The 22939-nt window shown below is 36.6% G+C and overlaps 1 protein-coding gene across 1 annotated transcript in view; it reads right to left on the bottom strand.

The window, feature by feature from the left end:
* The window catches only part of NEGR1 (neuronal growth regulator 1), an 829063-nt gene that overhangs the window by 148860 nt on the left and 657264 nt on the right, over positions 1-22939 (bottom strand). The window lies entirely within an intron of this gene.

Raw genomic sequence — 22939 nt, 5'->3', positions numbered from 1 at the left:
TTCACAAAGCATATTTAGGAAAGATGCCATTATATTATTTAATAAAAACAATATTATTCTCATAATTCCCTGAAGCACAAATATATCTATTGTTAATCATAGTCTGAGTCAGCATCATGAATTCACCATTTTAAAAATAAATAGTACTTTTCTGTATGATTGACCAAATCGATTTTGCCAAGATCCAGGTCAAACAAAATAATTGGCTGAAACATATAAAACTAATAGCAACAAAAACAAAAAAAAAGATTTTTAAAATCTGAAATGTGAGATGATTCTACATAAGCTGGTATCTTCAAAGTATACTTTTTGGAGCATGTATTTGTCAAAAGTCAAGGGTGCAAAACTGGCACAAACTAATATGCCTTGCCTATAACCCAGCTAATTTTCATATAATATCCAGTAGGAGCCTGGATTGGGGCAGAGGTGACAGACAATTTTCTGTACTGTAAATTCATGCCATGTTTAGACCATATGTAGGAGCTTTAATTTCTCAAAATAACTCTGGGCATCAGCCCTTGTCTCTTATATTAGAATACTGATGATTTCTGGGTTTAAAATAAGCTTTATCTAGCTCTGTTGCAAGTTGTTCATTAGAGTTTAAGCTCTAACAAACCATCTAAGCATTTGTGACCTCCCTGATCTCCATTCCTTATTCTTAATCACAACTACTGAAAATGCCCATTAGGCTTGCAACATGCAGCAAGTCTAAACAAAGGCACAAAGCAGGATGTTGAGGTTCTGGGAAATTCTAATTGCTCCTAGGGAAAAGGACAAGTAAACAACTAAAAAGCAAGGCTCTGTTCGGACCAAGACCATTTCATTATCATTGCTGTTTCAAAGGGTTTTTTTTTGTTTGTTTGAGGTGAGCACGAGCTCATAATCCATACTTTTTTTTCAGTATTCTGAACAGGAGATAATACGTTCAATACCAGTAACATGCACATTAACTCCTCTCTCACTACTGAAAAAAGCAAAGCATCTGTTGCTGTTATTTGACAGGCATTTTATACCACCGTTGCAAACTCTTGCTTAAACATTGATTTCCAACACAGGGTCCAGACATGTACGTTTGAGGTCTAGAGGCTTTAAATATCAAACATGTGAGTATATGTTCATTTAAATACATCTCTCTGTGTTCAACTTTATTTTTGCAAATGTCTAAGTGTATTAACCTCCTAGAGGTTGGAGTCATTGCTATGGAAACAACACTACTTAATAAATGTCTGACTGCACATATCATTGTGCTAGACACTAATAAATGGATAGGCATGGCACCTTGGCTTCTGGTTTGTTACATCCTCAAAGGGACCTCTAGAGGAGTAATCAATGAACACTTGAAAAAGGATGGCCTTAGATTGGTTTGCTAATATCATCTTAAAAGCAATTTTCAGTTCCTGAGATGACTGGCAAAGAAAGTGCCCCTAGAGGAGCCTCAGTCTGAAGGAAAGCTCCAGAGGCTGAGTTCTTGTAGCAGATAAGAGTTTTGTGGAGAATTTTCACTTGCTGGAGGCCTCCCCATCCCACATACGAAGTCGCACAGTGACACCGCTTCAGGTTTAGGAATATTGTGGGTTTGTTTAATATGGGTATGGATTATGGTGTGTTAAGAATAGAAATCGTTTGTGATTGAAATTAGGAAGATTGTGGAACTAGACCGACATATAAGAAATAAAATATGAGTTTGCCTTTGCATGCCACCTAAGAGGACTGCAAAGAGTGTTCTGTCTAGAAATAAACAACTGTCTGCATTAAAGTGAGACCCAAATAGATCATGATTACAGGAACAGAAAGAACTCCTGCAGGAAGAGAAAGAGCTCGGACACTGGGATATTCATGTTCCACATCTTCCTGATAGCAGTTTGAAAGGTTAAAAGATTTGGTTGAGGCCTCTGTGGCTATCTGTTCATAAGCCAATGATATCCAAAGCTGTGGGATGTATTGTGTAAACCAGCAAGCTTGCCAGACTGATCGGCTTTTATCTGCCTGTGTTTCTGCCCTATGTCTCGCTGTTGTCTCTCTTGGTTAAAGGCACAAGAGTTACAGAAGAGAGCAAAATACCCACTTAAGGACCTGAACTTACTTTTTACTCTTCCTTTCTTCCTGGTCAATCTCTGGGTAAAATGGCCAGCTACAATATAAAAGATCAGAGGAACCTAGTTTCTTGGAATTTGCTAAACTAAATAGATTTATTCAATCCCATTCCATTTCATGAATCAGGAGAATGAATTTCACAGACATGGCATGACTTGCTCAAAGTCGTGGATCAAGGAAATGGCTAAACCAGGAGAAGAAGCAACCTCTTCTGAGTCCCAGGACAGATTTCTGATTCAGACGTGAAGAGCTGATCATGTTGGGGCATCAATGGGCCCAACTAAAAAACACCTGTATGCTCTAGCCTTTCTTACATATCTAGTTATATGCAGCACATTTCAGGCGAAGTGGAAAGGTAGAAGTCACTGGGTGAAGTTTCTGGGAAAGTTCCTCAAAAGATAGCCGATTCGGCCATCCTATGCCTCTCCCTTCTTGCTTGGAATATGGTTGTGATGTTTGAGTGCTATCTGCCCTCCTTTGCAAATGAGACAACAAGAACATTCAAAGGGCAATGGAAAGGACAGACTGTTTGGTCCCCATTAACACTGTGGTGCCAACATTGTGGACCAGTTTACCTATCTCTAGACTTTTAGTTACCCAAGGAAAACAAAACTACTAATTTGTTTAAGACTGTGTTTATCAGACATCTTTAAGTGCCATGGAACTTAATCCTTAACTGATATACATAAGCCTATAAATGTAGGTGTGCTCACATAAGAAAGTGCTAATTAAAGTCTCTGAGTCTAACACATGATATTATGAATTCATGTTATTTTAAATTAGAACTCTGAATATAATTGTACAAATTATGCCTAACATATTAGGCATGTGTACTTAATTCTATACTTGAGGCAGTGACTGGAGGAAGAATCAGGTGATGTGGGCTCTACCACTTACTCTCCGGTCAATATGCTAGGCTAGTTATTGGGCCTCAGTTTCCCCCACCAAAATACTATGGGTTAGATAATATGAACTTTTTAAGACTCTCATACCATTTAGACCTAAGATTCAACAACTAGATCTCTTCTCTTTCTCTTATCTCAAGCAATCTGTGATTCCACTTTCAGTATATTATCGGTTAAACAGAACTTGTCAGGGAAACCGTTTCTTTTGCCTTGGGAATTCATATATACTTTTTCATCTGAAATCTTCTAACTTCTACTTTTTGCCGGGCTAACATTCACTCATTCTTCAAGTCCTAGACTCAATATCAATTTCTTTAGAAAGTCATGCTTTACCTTTGTATATTATATTTGTCTGGTAACATGCTGACATCTACCACAGATTATACATTTCTGGAAGATTGGGGTTATGTCTGCCTCATTGCCATTGTATTCCAGCAACTGATGTAGATCCTGGCACCGAGTCCATAATCAGAAATGAAAAAACGAATGAATGCATGAAGAAACATTGTTTCTGTAGGGAAAAGATACTCCAGTTTTTAAATAATCGGCTGATAAAGCAATACTTTTCAAAGGAACATGGTTTACTTGTGTGTGGAGGTGGTTTGGCTATAGCTGTTATGTATGTATATCTATAAGATTGAAGCCTTTTCATAATATTAGGTTTTAGACAAATTTGTTAAGTACGTATAGGCTCTGACTGTATTATTCACAGAAATTAATAGGAATACTGCATAATATTTAATGTGGTTTGAACTTTGGTAGGATAATTCATACATGTGGTGATCAATGGGAACTTTCCTAAAAGTATTTCAAGGAGAGGGAAAAGCTCATTTAAGAATTTTTATTTGAGAATATTTTTCTTATTTTTACAAGGTATCAAATTATCAGTTGAAGAAATAAGCAATGAGATAATTGGCTAGACTTTGAATGAATTGCCTTTTGGATGGGCTATGCCCCCATCTCACTTGCAGAATTGAAAATGAGGGAAATTAGCTTGCCTTCTGAGAGTTAAATTATGAAAGCAACAGATCAGAACAGATATATGCAAAATTACCTTTTAAAGACAAAAGAAATTATACGGCAAACAGAACTTGACAGAAACCTGATTGAATATATTAACACATCTAAACAAAGAATATGTTACTCCTAAAGGGAAGGAAGTAGGGATCTTGGATTTGGTCAGCTGCAAGCACAGCAAAGTCAGGGGCAAATCAGGATTGGAGGGGGTAGTTTAGAGATGGATGTGATGTATGTACCACTCAGAGAAAAGGGAGCCAGAATCACTGAACTTTATGCATATTTTCCCCACTGATAAAATTGCCATTTTTTGGTGAGATGAATGAAGGGATGTTGATTTTAGACTAATGCCATTTACTGTTTGATGTATTTTTCTCCCCTTGTCAGATTCCGAGATCACGAAGCAATCTGCTGACGGTGATTTGGTGTCTGACGCAGGTCTGGCTACAGGGAAAGAGAATGGCTGATCCTACAGACTTCAAGTATTTTCTGTCCTCAGACAGTGATTTCTTAGGAAGAATTAATAAAATGACTTCTGATTATGATGTGGCTTTTCATGTTGCTTCACTTTAGGAACAGAATGAGCTGATCATGCCAATATGAACACTATAATCCAAATCAATTTCTTGTACATTAATAAATAATTATTTGAGGGTCCACTCAGAATATATGTTGTGGTCTCATATAGTTTTAAGTCAGTGTCAGTCTCTCACAGTTGCTAAGTCTTAGGCCGTGGACTAGAAAGACTTTGCACCTTTGAGAGAGATGTCTAGAATCTAGTATATGGTGACCTTTAAGCCATTCTCAGACCCAACCAGACTTCCCCTGGAGCCTTGCTATTTAATGAAGGGTGGTCCTTAGTCTTGCAGCATTAGTATCCCTGATTACTTGAAGAAATTCACAAGTTTAGCCTCTGGTCCAGAGTCACTGAATCAGTCTGCATTTTGCCCAGGTTTTCAGTATATTTCAGTGTATAATATAATTTGAGAAGTGCTGCTTTAGGGGACACATCCACAATTTTTATTTCTCTATCTCTACAGGTTATTGGGAGACATTCCTTCATGGGTATTTCACACTGCTACATGTTTTGTTGGGAATGCCAACAATGCAAGGCCTTGGTAAAGAATAAAGAGTAAATGCTCTTTATTACCTCTCCTCTCTGGAATGATTTCTTCATATATAAAGTAAGGGGAGCAGGGAAAGGGAAGTAGTTAATGAGAGTTTAAAGGTGGTTAGTTTTTTGAGGGCAAGGTCCATGTCATAAGAATTCTTTGTTATTGTTCTCCCCTCTAAGAATCAGCACATTTCTTTGAATGTTGTTGATATCAATAAATGTATGTTCTATTTCAGCCATAGGAACTTGATAATCTTTTAGAAAACCTTAATAAGTTATTTTCTGCACCCACTCTAATTCTACATTAAAGGATATGCATGTGAAGATAATTAATTTTTCATTGAACTCAAAATATACAAATTGCTTTCATTATCTCTGGTTCAGTGTGATCTTGATAAGTTTTGATAAATTTCAGGTCCCTACTCCCTTGGGGTATCCTAGCATCTTTGGAAGAACAACTATTTGTTGGATATATAATATTAAGTTCTTCTGACACTGAATCTGCAAATATGATTTTCAAGGAAGAAAGAACAATAGGAGAATTCAAGGGGTTAATGTGTGTTGCCTACATTTGTCACTTTCGGAGTCATGAATTCAATTTAGTGCTGGTCTACAGAGATGGGAAGGAATGCACCTTTGCTAGAGAAGGAGATGCCTGCACCCTACAATCTAAAGTGATGGACAGTCAGTAACTTATATCTTGCAGCACTGAAACAGCCAACTGCTTCTGTCTCCAATTAAAGCACCAAAGAAGTAGGTACAAAGCATCAACCTCAACATGAAACAAGATGGTCATGGAAAGTCTATGCACTTTAGGGCACAGACAAAACTAAGGTATTGTCTTTACAACCAAGCCCACCATTTTTGATCTCCATAATGCAGCTGTGCTTGACTGAGAGATAACAAAGATGATAGGAAGTAAAAGATTGAGGCCACCAGTATTCAAAATTCTTTCTACCAAAAATATTTTCCTTAGGTTGCTAACAAATTAAATTAACTAGACTGGAAGCCAATTAAGTTTTTGAGCAAATCGTTTTGTCAAAGTAAACCACACACCTGGTGTACTATTGCATTTGTTAACTCTTAAAGAGAGTTCTGTGTCCTCAATCTGCGTCAGTACAAAGTGGGATCACACAGGCAGTTCAGTCCCCAATGCTTTCCTCAGATAGAGTCATGGAGCCTAGTGTCCAAGAGTTCCTAAGAGGAAAAAGACAAGCGCCACAGAGGACAATGGACTTGGGAGTTCTTTCCAGAGCACAGAATGAGTAGCTGCCTAGTGTTCTGCCTAAGGAACATATAATATTGGCAGAAAAGGGAACCTTGATTCTTCAGACTGGTAGGAGCTGATCATTGCTGTGGATAAGTGGCTGCTGTGGGTTTCCCTTTTCCCCCTTTTTATAATGGGAGAGCTATTACAGTGTTTTGGATTATAGTTTACCATAGTACATTCGGCCTGTATGTGGCAGGAAAGGCTTGTTTGAATCCCAAGTTGAGCTGACCATGATATGTCACATTCAGGCTGACGGAGAAGACTGTGCATCATCCAGAGATCCTGCATCTCAGACCCAGCATCTGATAGAGCACTATGATCTTCTACTTTTGATAGGAATGGGTATGTTTTATATAGAGGAAGAAGGGCATGCTTGGATGTTTGAGTCACAAACAGATAGATCATAGTAAAGATTACTTACTAATTGTCCCTCAATATCCATTGTATCCTTTTCCTACCATAAAAAAAAGTACAGTTTTGGCAGAGAATTCAGTTGTCACTAACAAAGAATATTATGCTAAGTGAAATAAACCAGACAGAAAGAAAAAAAAAAAAAGGTATGATCTCACATGTGGAATTTTAAAAAGTCAAATACATAGAAGCAAAGAGTAGAAGAGCGGTTTCCAGGAGCAGGGAGGTAAGGGAAACAGGGAGGAGATGTTGATCAAAGGATACAAAGCTACAATTATGCAGGAAGAATGTCTAGAGATCTAATGTACAGCAAGATGACTGTCCTTAATAATAATGTGTTAAATACTGGAAATTTGCTATGAGAGTAGACAGTAGATATCAGGTGTTCTCATCACACACACAAAAAGTGGTAACTACATGGTAATAAGATATGGTAATTACCTTGACTGTAGTAATTATTTAACTATATATATAGTGATATATATGTATCTTTGATATATACATATATCAAATCATCATGTTGTGCACCTTAAATATATACAAGTTTTAATTTAAAAACAATAAAAACACTGTTTTACATGAAAAAAAGTGTAAGTAGTGTGTATAGATTTGGGGAAGCATTTATAAAAGAAAGGAGTAAGATCTCTACCCCTCTATTCTTCTTCCCACCGCCTGAAGTACCAACATTATGCTTTGAACTAGATGGGATACTTGGGACCATAACTAACTTGGGAATGGATGGTACAAAGTGGAACAAAATCATGCAAGGAGGCTGTGTCCTTAATATTATGATGCCATTCTAGCCCTGGACTATCTATTGCAGGCTTCCATGTGAGAGAGAAATAAAGTATTTTGTTTAAGTCTCTTTTGGGTTTTGTCACTTGCAACTGTTCCTAATCCTAACACAGATGCTTTAAAAACTTACCTAGAAAGTTACTCACAGATTTTAAAATTTTGTGGTCAAGTCTCACAGGATTTTAATATTAATGAATAAGCATCGATAAATTATTTTTGGAATACAGCCCTTCTTTGTGGAAGGTCTCTCAGCACTTTGGTTCAATAGAATTTTAATGGTAAAGTAGAATATAGATAAAATAATTTGCTTTTGTTTCTAGACCTTTGTTTTAGACATTTTTCAAAGGTCATGTTAAATAACAAATGTTAGAATTTTATAGCTTTAAAGGTTCACCTCTGAAGAAGCCTACAACATGGTGGCCACCACCAATAAGCTACCAACAATGTTGGGGGAACAACCAAACTCCTATGAAATGACAAGTATAAACAAGTACTTCAATGACTATGCATCTGGTGGTCTTTTAGAACGTATAGGTTATCAACGGTACACATGATGGTCATGAAGAACTAAAATCAATGTTAGGTGATTTTTAATTTAGCCTTACACACAGATACACTCACACACACACTCACATGCATAGTTAAAAGAATCATTTCCAATCACTATAATAGATTCCAGATTTTCTTTCTGTTTTCCATCTACTGGCACCATTTCCAGTCTGAAATTGTCCTCTGTGTAAGCTTGTCACTTTGCTGCACTTTCTTCCATAAACAATGACAATAACAACAGCAACAGAACACAGTATTTTTCAAAACTTTTAAAAGTTAGGCCTATCTCACATTGAATTCAACAATTGTAAATCACAAAAGATAATAATGTTGTCTTTGTATTTGAAGATAATGATTCTGAATCCCCATCAGCAGAATACTGGCTTGGAGTTATTTTTTTTTTTCCAGTGCCTTGATACTCCCTGTTTCTGAACTCCCAAAGCCATAATTATCTTATCTAGATAGAGCACTGCATTACATTTTGCCTTCCCTCATTCTCTAATTGAACCTAGATACTAAGTCCGATCTCATACCAGCTGTACCAAACAGAGGCTGCTATACTTTTCTCCTCACACTTCTCTATCCTCTCATCTTTACCCTCCAGCTGTTAGTAGAGGGTGGAGTACACTGGCATTTTTATTGACTTGCTGATTAACAGTGCGGCTGGGCTTGTGCTAAGCCATCTTAGCTCTCTCACCCAGTTCCTATCAAAACCAATTGAAAGATGGGACTGGAGATATCGGTTATTAAAAACTAAAGCAAAACAAAACAAAACACAGAGAAAAACAAAGGCAATTCTTCTGGAGAGCTTAACTCTTCCTTGGTCTGGGACTGGGGAAAGTACACACTATGCTGGATATTTCATTGCATATAATAGACGGTAACTAAATTAGCAAAACTATCTTTATGGGCTATTTTCCAGGACATGAAAATAATTTTTAATGTTTAGCTATCAACTGTCATTGTGACCTTACTAATCAGGTGATTTTCTAATCAGGAGATAATGTGTTATAAGTCTACATAGGAAAGTTCTTCATGGGTTCATTTAGGGGCAAGAGTATTTAACTTTATTACGGTAGTCAGAGATGATAGATTTTGCTACAAAGTTTCTTTGGAGAGCTTCTTGGAACATCCTATGTAATTTGAAGGAAAAAAAGATTAGACCAAACAATTATAGTATGTATAAGTGAACAGATTAACAGTGTCCTAGAAAAAAGTTAGGGAACACTATATTAGAAAAAGGTTAAACATCTCATTAAATAGTTCAGTACTAATTATTTTACTATTTGATCAGCAAAATAGGTCAGGAGAGTGAAGTAACTGCTCTTCCTTTAAATGAAAGTTGGCATAAGTATATATGATTTTCTAGAAATATATGAGGAAGTGACAAATAAGTATATGTGTCTGAGGACTGCCAAACACCACAGGGAAATTAAAGCTCAGGCCAAAAGTAGTCTTTATCTTGGTAACTGAGGTTGTTTCACATGTATGGTGAAACATCTTAAGAACCAAAGTATTTGGTTCTTCTGTCACTCACATTTTCAAAGCTATCAATGGTATATGAAAAAAAAATGTTTTTGGCTGATGACATTTGTATAACACATTAAAAGAAGGTAGGATATGCTTACGAGGCTATTTTCAAGCTAGTATCTGTCTTTCTTTCCTTCTTGTGTCTGCTCACTTTTCCCTTCATTGTCTTCTGTGCTCCAGCCATATGAAATTTCTTCTATTCATTCATATTTGTCATTCTGTCTCTCACCTCTAGGAATTTACCACATTTTGTGGTAACTGCTTCTGTCTCCAAACTTCCCGTCAAAAATAGTAGTCTTTAAAAGGTTAGGAGCCAAGTCTTATCAGCTCACCTTTGTATTCCCAACATAGCACGAGACTAGGCATTTAGATAGTCAAAAAATTGAATAAGCGAATAGATACTGAAGTTTTAAAATTATAACATTACTTGTTTAATTTCAAGTCCCAAAGTATGCAGTCTACAAATTATACTTTTCTTGCTTTAAGCAGGTAAGAAGAATAAGGAAACAAAACACTTGAAGATATTTTCGGAGGGTAAAAGGAAACAGATTCCACCTAATTCAAAGCAACTCAAAATATGTATTCCTCTTCCCCTGACTCTAGCCAGGTTCTAGGAGAGACAGCGCTGAGTCTGGAATCTGTTGTGATGTTAATATGACACACTGAAAATGTTTTATGAGCAGGTAATGTATTTTTCTCTTTGGCTTCATAGAATTAAAACATTACAAGATAAGCTTCCCCTGAGGCTTCACAACTTTGGTCTAAAATGTTGCTTAAGAACTAGTGTGAGGAATTCTTAATCTCAGGAAACAAACTGAGGGTTGCTGGAGTGGTGGGGGGTGGGAGGGATGGGGTGGCTGGGTGATAGATATTGGGGAGGGTATGTGCTAAATTGTGTAAGACTGTTGAATCACAGGCCTGTACCTCTGAAACAAATAATACATTATATGTTAAAAAAAAAAAAAAGAAGATAGTAGAAAGGGAAAAATGAAGGGGGGGAAATCGGAGGGGGAGACAAACCATGAGAGACTGTGGACTCTGAGAAACAAACTGAGGGTTCTAGAGGGGAAGGGTAGGGAGATGGGTTAGCCTGGTGATGGGTATTAAGGAGGGCACGTATTGAATGGAGCCCTGGGTATTATATGCAAACAATGAATCATGGAACACTACATCAAAAACTAATGATGTAATGAATGGTGACTAACAACATAATAAAATAAAATAAAATAAAATAAAATAAAATAAAATAAAATAAAATAAAAAGAACTAGTGTAAAGCAGGAATGAGGCATAGTAATAGAGTCAATTCTAAGAGGGAAATATTTTGTGTTGCAGCAAATGTAAACAGGAAATGCTTACTCTTCAGCAAAGAGGTTACTTTCATCTTACTCATTATCATAAATAAAAATAGCAACAGACATTCATATCAGAATAATACTCATAGTTGGGATACAAGTCTACTTATCAAATCATGATTGAATTGCAGCCATAGTTGGCTACAGATACATGATTTTGGCAAAAATCAATAAAAGGATTCTATGAGAGGGAATTAGCTGTATGGAATTTACAATAAAGTGTATAGCACATTTTATTATTATTTGTAAATTTTGTGATACACATTCTTTGTTTCAGTTACATTTCTACCAATGCACCACCATATAATAGCAAAGCCATAAAATTTTTATTAAGTAAGATTGAATAGATATGGGGAAGTTTTTGCAAGGTATAAAATTCAATCTGTGCTATAATTATAAATATGCAAAATAAATACATAAAGATAGGAAGGTTTATGTGGAAAAACAAAGGAGTTTTGTGAGGAGGATAGATGATATACAATTAATTTACAGTACAAGGTGGTAAATATGAAAAATAAAAATGCATAACAAAAGCCTGCTATATCCTAGAAAAGTATTTATAATTTTTTTGCGCTAATCCTATAAAATATTTTGGCAAGGAAAGGTGGGATGTGTTGTCATAGAATACAATTCTATGGATACTTGTAGAAGGTTCTTTTCTTACATCACAGTAAACATGTTTTGCTTTTTTCTTTAACTGCTGCATCTAGAACTATAAAATACAACGTGTATATGACCTTTCCCTTTATCTAATAGTAGAATACTATACTGCCTTACTTTTTCATCATTAATTTTCATTTTCTCTAAATTTTAGTACACATATCTTAAGATTCGAACTCATCTTTTCAGTCGGAAGAGATTCTCTGGGAGAAGCAGTTTTCTCACATCAAAACAAACATAAAAAAACAAACAAACAAAAGATGCTTTGGGCAGCCAATTCTGTGACTGAGACTATTTTTTAAAAAGTAAGCCTGCTTTTTCCCAGTAATGTATGAGAAAACCTTCCTGCGAATTTCAGGCACAACCAGGTTGCTTCCCAAATTGGCCATTTGCACTCCGGGGCTAGAGCTGAAAGTGCACAGAATTGCTGAGTAATTCGATTGCGGGCAGAATCGATGCAAGTGTGAACGCTGCCCTGGTCTGAGGTTGGCCCTTAGGCTGCAACTTAAATCAATTTTGGGTAAGCTAAGTTTGATTACATTTTCGGTGATGAAGCTTTCAAAAGCAATTTTTGAGCTGCCTATTCTGAGGCTGTTCGGTTCTATCCCGAATCTCTATTCCTGGTTAGAGAAGCATCTACTTATCTGTTTTGGTGATGATTAAGTCCTGCAGTTGAGGAAAAATGAGAGCAAGAAAAAGAAAAAAAAAAAAAAAAAGAGGGCATGATCCAGAAAGCATGGGAATCTATAATAATATGTAAGTAATAATGTCTTTTATCTTTTCAAAATATATAAAAACAAAAGGAAGAAGGAGAAAGGATCAGAGAATAAGCTAACAAAGAAAAAAAAGTAAATAACAGACAGAAGGTTATGATGATGGTGATGTGTGGCAGTCTAAGAATATTTTGGCATATGAGACCCATTCTTTCAGGTGTTGCTGGCAGGACGGATGTTGGAGAGATACAGGTGGTTCAAAATGGGTGTAAGCAAGGATGTCATGTACGGACTCCAACAGCAATATGCTAGCTTGAGAGAAATAAACACTTTCCATTTATCTTTTTCCAGCAGAGTCAAGACTACAGGGCTGTGCATTCATAGCTATGCAAATCTTCCTAAAAATGTGTTTCCCTAGTTAAATAGTTTGATTGTAGATATTATCTACATTAGGGTAAGCACATCATTATAACATAGACTATAGTGCTCCCAAGAAATTATTATTTTTTGAGAAAATAAGAATTTTCTTACAGGTATGACCACTAATTCTTAAAACATGGACTATAATCCTGCCAGTTTTAGAAAAATACGTTGCCAAATCTTGTCTTATGAAGTATTTTAGAAAACTTGTGATTCCTTCTAAGTGGACTGAGTGGTGACTCTAATAGTTTTTTTTGTTTTTGTTTTTTTTAAAGATTTTATTTGTTTGACAGAGAGAGACAAAGTTAGAGAAGGAACACAAACAGGGGGAGTGGGAGAGGGAGAAGCAGGCTTCCTGCTGAGCAGGGAGCCCAATGTGGGGCTCGATCCCAGGACCCTGGGACCATGACCAGAGCCGAAGGCAGACGCTTAACGACTGAGCCACCCAGGCTCCCTTCTAATAGTTTTTTTTGACAAGAATTATGATCTGCCTCACTAATTAGGTTGCTCCACATATGCACTAATTGGATTGATTTAAAAAAAATCAAAGAAAGGAAACTGAAGAGCATGCAACTATCTAATACCACATTTTAGAGCTACTTCTTTACTTTAAAATCATTGAAAGAGAAAGCTGGTAAAGAAAAAAAAAAAAAAAAGATAAGGGCGCCTGGGTGGCTCAGATGGTTAAGCGTCTGTCTGCCTTCAGCTCAGGTCATGATCCCGGTGTCCTCGGATCAAGTCCTGCATCGGGTTCCTGGCTCAGCGGGGAGCTTGCTTCTCCCTCTCCCTCTGCCTCTCCCTCTCCCTCCGCCTCTCTCCCTGCTCATGCTCTCTCTCTCTCTCTGTATCTCTGTGTCTCAAATGAATAAATAAAATCTTAAAAAAAAAGATAAAATTGGAAAAATCCAACTTACTAAAAATTTCTGGCCATGCCATAGGTGAAGTAACATTTCTACGCAAGCAAGTCTTGCTTGATTTATTCAAATCTTACTTAAGTATATACTGGGCAGATATCTAATTTGTGTCTCTGGAGAGAAATATCAACTGAATTATATTTATAAGTAAGGAAATCCAGTCCATGCTGAATAGACACATTCGATGAGGACGTGCCATTTCGGCTGTCTTCCCCAGCAGTTTTATGGCTACTAAAACAGAATTTACAGTGCTTTAGAGAAAGGGTGGCCCATTGAAATATCATTGCTTTCACAGTTAATTCTTCCTCTTTTTTCCTTTATTTGGAACATCAAAACAGAAAAAAAAAATCCAATTTCACTTTACTTTTTCTTTTGGTGATGTGCTCTATTAATTATGCTTCGTGTTGCCTGAGGAGAAATGGGAAGTTTAATAATAATGGCACTCAGCACTTCATAATAATCATTTTCTTCACTTATATCTCTGAATCGTCTATGAGTGGCCACACTTATATTTTTCAGAAAAAGAAACACAGCACCAAAGTGGAGGTGGGGGAGTAGCTCAGACTGCTACCTTGTCACATGCTCAAACTATTGGATCAGGCTTCAAATCCAGTCACTGCTATGGTGAAAATAATGCATGCTGGGTAAGTAATCTCTAAGAGACTTACTTAGAGATCATTGGGAGGGAACTCGCTCACAGGACCTCCCATATGCTTTGTCAGGGAAAAGACTGGGTAAGGCACTACTGAAAGTAGAGGCGGGTAATACCTTTTCTTCAAGCTGGAAATGCTGGCATGTTTTCATTTTTACAAAATCTTAATAGCCACGACTCCCATATATGCAGGGTCACATTTTGGCCTAATTTGTTATAAGGGTCAGAGTTTTGTGGAATAGCAAGCAAGGAGATCTATTCTAGTGCCTTTTCATAGGTTATTGGCTGACAGAATTGAAACTGTGAACATAAAGGAAATTTCCCTGGAGAGTAAAATTCTTTGTAGAGATGACAAAATGATTAGGCCAGCAGTGCTATTGAGCTAAACTTTATGGAAACTCACCACAGAGCAAAACACATTAAAATACATTTTTTTGTCAATAAAAAATAATTTCGGGTTCAATGACAAAAATGTACAGAAGGGGAGAATATTGGCAGCCTTTCTACTTTGTTAAGGAGTAGGTATAACTGGTTTTAATAACAACCAATACATAAATACTACTTCTTTTAAACGTATATAGATTTTTTTTAGACTCTTAAAGCACTATAGCTGAAAGAGAATTTGGTTATTTATTTTATCCTCCTCATTTTATAGATGAGGAAACTGAGGCCAGAGAGTTAAGTGCTTTACTTAAGGACTTGTCCAAGTAAAGGCAAGAACCTAAATTGCCTGTCTCTTAGGCTAGGACTCCTAATACTATTTTATGGTTAATTTTGAAACTCCTTTTGATTTTTCAGTATCTTTTTGGTACCTAATTCCCACAAACCTGCTACATTTCAAGGCTGATCAATGACAACTGCAAATACCAAAGCTGCATTCTCCCTTTGGCATTTACTGACCCTTTGTCAACCATGGGGATGTGTGTGTAGCTTCACTAGCTTGAGGATGCAGCTGTCAAATTGCCTCTTAACCTGAGAGAAACACATCAGTAGAGTAATTAATCTTGTACAACCCTCTCTATCAGCCTGACCACTTTTTTTTTTCATCATTACAAGTGAATGCCTATGTGCATGGCTGATTTAATTAATAATTCTAATAAAAGAGACAGTATCATAGCGATATACATAAGTACATGAATAAATGAATTAAAGAACCAGCGCTGTTCTCGAATATCCAGTGAGATAAAGTTACACAGTTACTGGGGTTACGGACACTGAGCTTCAATGTTTGGATCATCCGTACCGGAGAGGAAAGAAAAGGAAACTGACATTTAATGAGGCACTGTATTAGCTATTTTACATATCCTGTATCATTTGATCTTCACCACAACAGGATAAAAATAAGTTATTTCTTATTGTCTCACCTATTTTATAGATGAGACAACTGAAGTTTAAAGATTGGGATTGCGAGAACTGCCCAACATCCCAAATGGGGGACTACGGCTTCGACTCAGATCTGTTTGCTTCCAAAACTTTCGGTGGTTGGCGTGTGTAGTGGAAAGAGCATTGGAACAAGCGTAGGAAAAACTAAGCCAGTTCCAGCTTTAGATCTGCTGTGAAAATATACAACTTTGAGTTCCCTCACCTATAGAGTGAAAGAACTGGTCGAGACTGAAAGTTTTCAAACCTAATCTTGTGCAACTCTGCGGCTTTTTGACGGGCCTCAGGGTCACTGTGCAGTGTGATATGGAGGCAAAAGACAGAATTTTCCACATTTACCTCCAAATCAACCAAATGAACTCCAATTTTATCTTTGTTATATATTAAGGTCTTGCATCAAGTTTTATTTGGGGAAAGAAAGGAATCCACTGCTTTAAAAAGTTGGCGAAAAACTAGGTAACATCTGAGACTACTCTAGCTTTAAAGTTCTGTCATTTGACATGGCTAACTAAAGCACTGTTGGCCTTTCTATTCAGCTCTTACTAGTGGGGATTTGGTGAGCTGGAGCACCTTAGGTTCCAACAGTTATTTTGACTACTTCAACCTTTTGGGTATCATCTCTCATGCATGGCCCTGAATGACTATATTGTGTCTAGCTTCTTGAGAACACACAAAGCTTCTAAGAATAAGGTCAGGGAGGAAAAAGTCTTTTGCTTCCCTCATACTGCATTTCAGCAAATTTGTATACTTCTATGATGTGTATGATGATTACATATGTGTGTATTTCAGTTTAGCAGAGTGCCATTCAGTAGGTTGATGTAGCTATATCAAAGTCTACCTACAACTGCAAACCTAATTTTTGTCAAATATTTATTACTAGAACATCCAGGCAAGGCTTTCCATTAATATCTTAAAGCTGTGAGGATAAAGCTAGTTGGCTCACGTAGCACACTGTCTTCAATAATCACCAAGTCTAAATTTATTACTGTCTCTTTCAACCAAAATGAAATTCCTATCTCTTTTAAGCTCCAGGAGGGGAGATCAATTTCAATCTAAAATATGAATCATTCAAATTTGTGGTATCACCTTTCACGTGGAATCAGGGTTCATTATAATACACAAAAGTAACAGAGAGCCCATACAGTTGCTTACTGGCATGTGGGGACATTTGTAGCAAGCAGAGAGCTGAAATATTACTTGCAAGGGCACAGCTGTCTCCATATTCAACAAATCAGTCAAAAAATAACGTTTGCCTGCCTCAGTCGGATCTAAACAAGGAAAAACTGTTATGCCAGCCACATTCTTACTTTCTCCAATAGCTTCTTCCATTTTTCTTTTGGATACCAGCTACTGACTCTTTTTTTTTTTTAATCTCAAAAAGAAGGTGTCCATCAAATTAAACAGACTGGGAAGAAATATCCTCTAACATGAATGGAGATTTTCCAGAAATTTAAATAGCACTGATTGTATAAAACATTTGAAATTGGAACTTCATTATTGTCTCCACAGGGTTGCTAAGGCAGGGAAAAGACAACGTTTTGGTGAGTCCTTTGAATATTTTATGTGTAATATTTCTGAGGCAAATGCTTTGTTATTTGAATAAATGCATGTGTGTGCACGTGTGTGTGCGCACACGCACGCACACACACACACAAGAAAAGGAGAGAAGTCCTTATCACATCATTAGGACCTATATTCTAGCAATGGATTTGACACTCCCCACTTTTGGAAACACATGAAAGAGGAATTTGGCACCCACACACTGGAGCAGTATTATTATCTGTGTATTATCTGTGTATCTGTATGCAAAGACTATTAATATTAAAGCTTGACTTCTCCCAAATATTTTCATATATTAGGTCCCCGGAGAAAGATGTATTAAACCAAAGTTATGTGAATTTTAAGCACTTTGTTTATGTGGCTAAGATTTTTTCCTTCTTAACTAATTCTCTTTCCTTACTTCCCTTTAGATTGTGGTTCTTTGTGTCTTATAATGAATATCTGTTTTTTTTTAAGAAGGTGGGAAACAAAGCATATACAACATATTTTACCTGTAGAAATGACTTCTATTGGTTACTAAATTACAATCAAATAATGGTGTAAATTTGATGAATTGGACCCATAGATGGCAGGATGGGATCATTCAGTTCACGTTCTTTAAGGGAAAGACTTAAAGGAATCATCTCTTTCAGTTGCTCATGTTCAGGAAACAAAAAACACAACTGAAAAATAATATAAAATCCCAAATAATTCTGAATCCCCAATTTTTTACTTAATAAGGAATTTTGCTATGAATAGTTGGCATGCTGTCATCTATTATTAATTTTGTTAAAGCACTTGCTCCTTGAGGCTGGTCTACACTGATTTACAGATATTTTCTCTCTCTCTCTCTCTCTCTTTCACACACACACACACACACACACACACACACACTAAGAGATGTTTTCATTGCAGGTTATATTTCAGAAATTTCTGGACAGATAATCTAGAAGGTGAGGGATTCATTGTATACTAGGTTTCCTGTAGTTTTCCTAACATAAATTTTGCTTTCCCCTAACTTGAGAAATTATATATTCTTTACCTAAAGTAATTCTATTGATGAAGTTACTAACATCTCTGCTTAGAATTATAGTCCTCTTACTATTATAGTCGAAAGCCTACAGGCCGTGGAAGGCAAAAATGACTTCATTTTAAATCAGTCCTTTCTTGTTTCTCTGGGACTGAAGAAAAATGTGAGAAAAGAGGCTAACAAACTGAGAATGAGGGAGGCTTGCAGAAAAACAAGAAGCATCACCAAAGACTGATGTCCTGCATCTTTGACGTTGCTGGTCAGGGAGTGGTTGATGTAGACACGGCCATTGGACCTATTAATCATAAAGCAAGCCCAATTCAGACCAGCGGCTAAAGTGTCAAGGCAGATCATCAGCCTGTGTTCTTCATCTCAGTGGTTGATTTTCAGACTTTTCTGATCTGCTGTAGCATTGAACACTGCTGACCAACCCTCTTCTTGAAGGAGTCTCCTCTTGTGCCTTCCATGACACTGATCTTCCTCTGGCATCTCTGTCCACACTGAATCCACAAGCTTCTACAGGGTGTTTCAACTCTTCTGCTCACTGCTGATTTTACTTGGATTTTGGTCCTTGCTCAGCTTTTTGCTATACATGACTGAAATGACCACTTCCATTCTGATAACTTCCAAATCACATCTCCATTCTGGACTTTACATCCAACTACATACTGAACATTGCCTCTAATTGAGGCACTTTTCTTCTTTAAATCTCTAAAATTAAAGTCACTTTTCTTCTTTCAATCTCTGCCTTCTCCCCACATCCGAAAATACTAATCCTCTTCTCATGTTCTATCCTGGTTAATCTTATCCAATTAAATGTTGGGAGTTACCTGGATTCCTACAGTTCCTTTCTTATTCTCTCCACATTTGGTCATTAACTCCTCTCTCCTGATTTCTCTCTCCTCTCTCACCTCTGCCTCTCTTTTTTTGCAATTATCTTCTTGTCAGTCTAATACCTGGGTTGAGCCCTCACATTACCTAAGAATGTCTTTCAGAAAGAAAATCTGTTCATATCCTTCCTTCATTAAAAATCCTTCAATGGCTCTCCAAAACCAGAAGGATAAAGTCCAAGCTCATTTGCGGCCCTTCCTGTCTTAATTCTACCAATTTGTCCAGTCATCTCTCAATAGTCTCTTCTCCCACCTTTTACTCTAACCATATGAAGATACTACCATGTCTTCAAATGTATCAGATTGTTTCATACTGCCATGTCTTTATAGTAGCTGCTTCATATTAGAGTATTCCCACTCCCAACCCCTTTATCATTTCATACCCAGGCTCAATCCTATCATGTCCTTTGTTCAAGGGTCATCTCTACAGCTTACCCTCAGTCACTGGGACTGAGTTGATCATTCTCTCATTTGTGCCACTGTACACTGTGCTCATGATTGTTCTTGAATGAACTCTGCAAACTTCTGCCTTTGAAAATGACACAGTGGTGGCTAAAATGGTATTTCGAGTTGTATCTTAGTTATAATTCTCATAGTGATATTACCTACTCTGGGTGACAGTCCTTTGATAGCCCTCAAGACCAGATTAAGAGCCTCTTCTCTGCCTTAGTATGCTATTGTTCCTGTACTGCATCACAGTTCTCTGGTTCTTATCTCTCTCCTTTCATTCATCTGAGAACTCTCTGAGGATCGGTTTCCAGATCAATTAATTCTTTTCTTTTCAACATTGAGTACAGTGCTTTGTACATTGGAGGCAGTCAATATTTATATGATGAATGAAGGTTGGTATTGAATAAATTATTCGAGACTGAAAATAGAATAATTATTTTAGTTTTGCCTTCACTCTTTGAATCTCCTAGATGTCTGAGCTTCTATGCAGCAAACATCATATTTAATCTGGAATTAGTACCACAAAGCCTGCTTCCTGCACTGACCAAGGATGAGGTTAAGTTACGAGCTAGAGTTGGGACATTATTTCAGATTCGCCTGCCTTCCCCCTGGCTTGCCAGGGACAGTTTACCATCTAAACCCGTAGTAAAGTGTTGGGCACCGGGTCAACAAATAAGGTCAGCCATCTATATATTGCTTTGTGAACTGAATGCTCTTAGAGGATATGATATAATAACAATGGCTAACATTTATTGTTTATTTTGTTCCAGGCTGAGTAATAAATGCTTTACATGCATCATCCCATTTAATTTTTATCCTATAGATGGGAGCTGGTATTGCCCTCATTTTATCAATGAATTTACTGAGGCTTTGGCATTTGCTTACTCATAAAGTCACACATAACTGATATGGAGTAAAACTGGGATTCAAACAAAGGCCTGCTTGACTCATTTTATGTGAAACACACACACACACACACACACACACACACACACACACCCCAAAGAATGTTGAATTCTTTTTTTTTTTTTTTTTTTGATGGTCTTAGTTATAGCAAAGCTCTAAATTATAGCTTCTTGCCTTCTGTCTTCTTGATGATCTAGGAAATGCAGGTTGTTACAAACCAGGAGTAGACTGTATCAGTCCAAAATCTATCCTAAGTAGTTATGGCTGGGGAGCTGATTCCGAATGGCTAAAGCTCTGTTAGAAAGCTATTATCAATCAGTTTGAGTGTTTGCTATGTATAAACACTATACTAGCAACTCACATTTCTGATAACCCTGTCTTTGAGTGTATGAACTATCAGGGATACAAACAACGAAAACATGGAAATTTTCTTATTCATGGCATGTTCCAAATATCACCATGTACACAAATGGCAGACTTTTTGGAGTCTATTTCTTTTCTCTTGGATAAGAAAATGGCCAAGCTAGCTTTACACACTCCCTTAACTATAGGAAGGGCTGATATTCAGCAATAGGTTTTTAACAGCTGGTCATAGGCCAATACTGGATCAGCTTAGGACTGGCTGCTAGTCTTGGATCAATTTAGAGGTTGAAGACTCTCCCATTCATAGACCTTGTGAAGAGCTGACAGAAGCTCTTCTCAAGTGACATAGTGCACTTTCCAGCTAGCATCACGTGGACTTCAAGAAAGCTGCCTTTCCCCATAATACAGTTTGTAGATTCACAATGCCTGTGTTGGATAACTGTACCATCCAAAGAGATTTAAAATGCCATAAAAACGTGTGTTTAAATGGCCCTGAGTCTCATTTTTGTGTAAGTTTTCAGTCAAACATTGAGCCCATTCATCTTTCATATACTTAAATTTGATATCTGGTATATGCTGTTTACATCTAAACACTTGTTTTAAAAAGTTTTATATGTTGAAGAATAGCACCCTAAATTATTAAAAAAAAAGTTGATAAAAAACACAAGAAGGACAAATATGTTATATGTATAGGGTTTAGCTTTGGAAGAATATGTTGCAAATGATGCAATTTATCTTTCACTCCATTGATGCTTTTACATTCATAGTAAGAGGCAGGGAAATGTAAGAGTTAAAAACTTGGGCTCTGGAGCAAGACCTTAGGGATTCAGGGTTTTGCTTTGTCACTTATTAACCATTTGACTTTGGTCATACTTTTAATCTCTCTTCATCTTAGTTTCCTCATTTGTAAGAAGGAAATTATAGAATTTACCTCTTTGGATCACAGAATTAAATGAACAAATTCATATAAAGAGATTAGAATGATATCTGGTCTACAGTAAGCTCACAATAAGTGTTACTTGTAATCCTCCTGCTATTGCCTTGCATATCTAGAGATCACAAATACATGTTTTACATCTAAAACCCAGTTCATTCATTTATTCATTAGCCATTTAATCACTTATTCAATGTTTAACAAATTCATTTATTCCCTAAAGATTTATTGATTACCTCTTAAATAGCAAGCACCCTGCTTGGTGATATGAGAGAGAACATAACGAATCAGGTATTGATCCTATATTCTTAACAAACATAATTTGGTGGAGAGAGATGAAAAGCATATACAGATAATTATTGTACAAAACAGATGCTCAGTGAAGTAAGAGCTTCAAATGAGGTCATACAAGAATTCTGAATATATAGACATTTTTCAGACTTCTAGGGCTATGCTCATAATTACAGATAAGATTTGCATATTATGTCTTTGTTGACAAATTAATCAAATTGCGCTAGTATTTCATAGCACCTCTACATCCAGGAAGCCAGTGGCAAAGGGAGATGATTAGAGTCCATTCTGAAGACACCATGCTTAGAAGCCCTTTCAGCACTGCATTATTTCCAAATGATTGTGTTAAGGTTGACAGAGCACCACAAACACTTAAGTAAGTGACATTTGTTCCTAATTTGTCACACTCATTAATGTTTCAGTTTCAAAAATCAGAATGTGTTTTAGAAATTTAAATAGCAAAAAGTTAATGTGTTATTAAGCTTTAAATTTTTCTTTACTTTGTCTTTTTAATTCATTTATTCTTTCAGGTTCTTGAATATTTAAATCATTTAAAATATTAATAGTATACCAAAGAAGTATCAATATTTATATTAAATTGGAATTCACACTGCTCTGTAATATTTTTAATGGTTTATATTATTCATAATTACACTAAATAAATCATCCTCATGGAAGAAACTTAAGCAAGTTTATTATACTATGGCTATTGCATGGCAAGCAGTGTTTTTCAGAGTGGGGGTATTAAGAAATATTAA

Source organism: Phoca vitulina, unplaced genomic scaffold (genome assembly GCF_004348235.1).
Source record: "Phoca vitulina isolate PV1807 unplaced genomic scaffold, GSC_HSeal_1.0 scaffold2, whole genome shotgun sequence".
In the NCBI taxonomy this organism is placed as follows: domain Eukaryota; kingdom Metazoa; phylum Chordata; class Mammalia; order Carnivora; family Phocidae; genus Phoca; species Phoca vitulina.
This window is presented reverse-complemented; position numbering and strand designations above follow the sequence as displayed.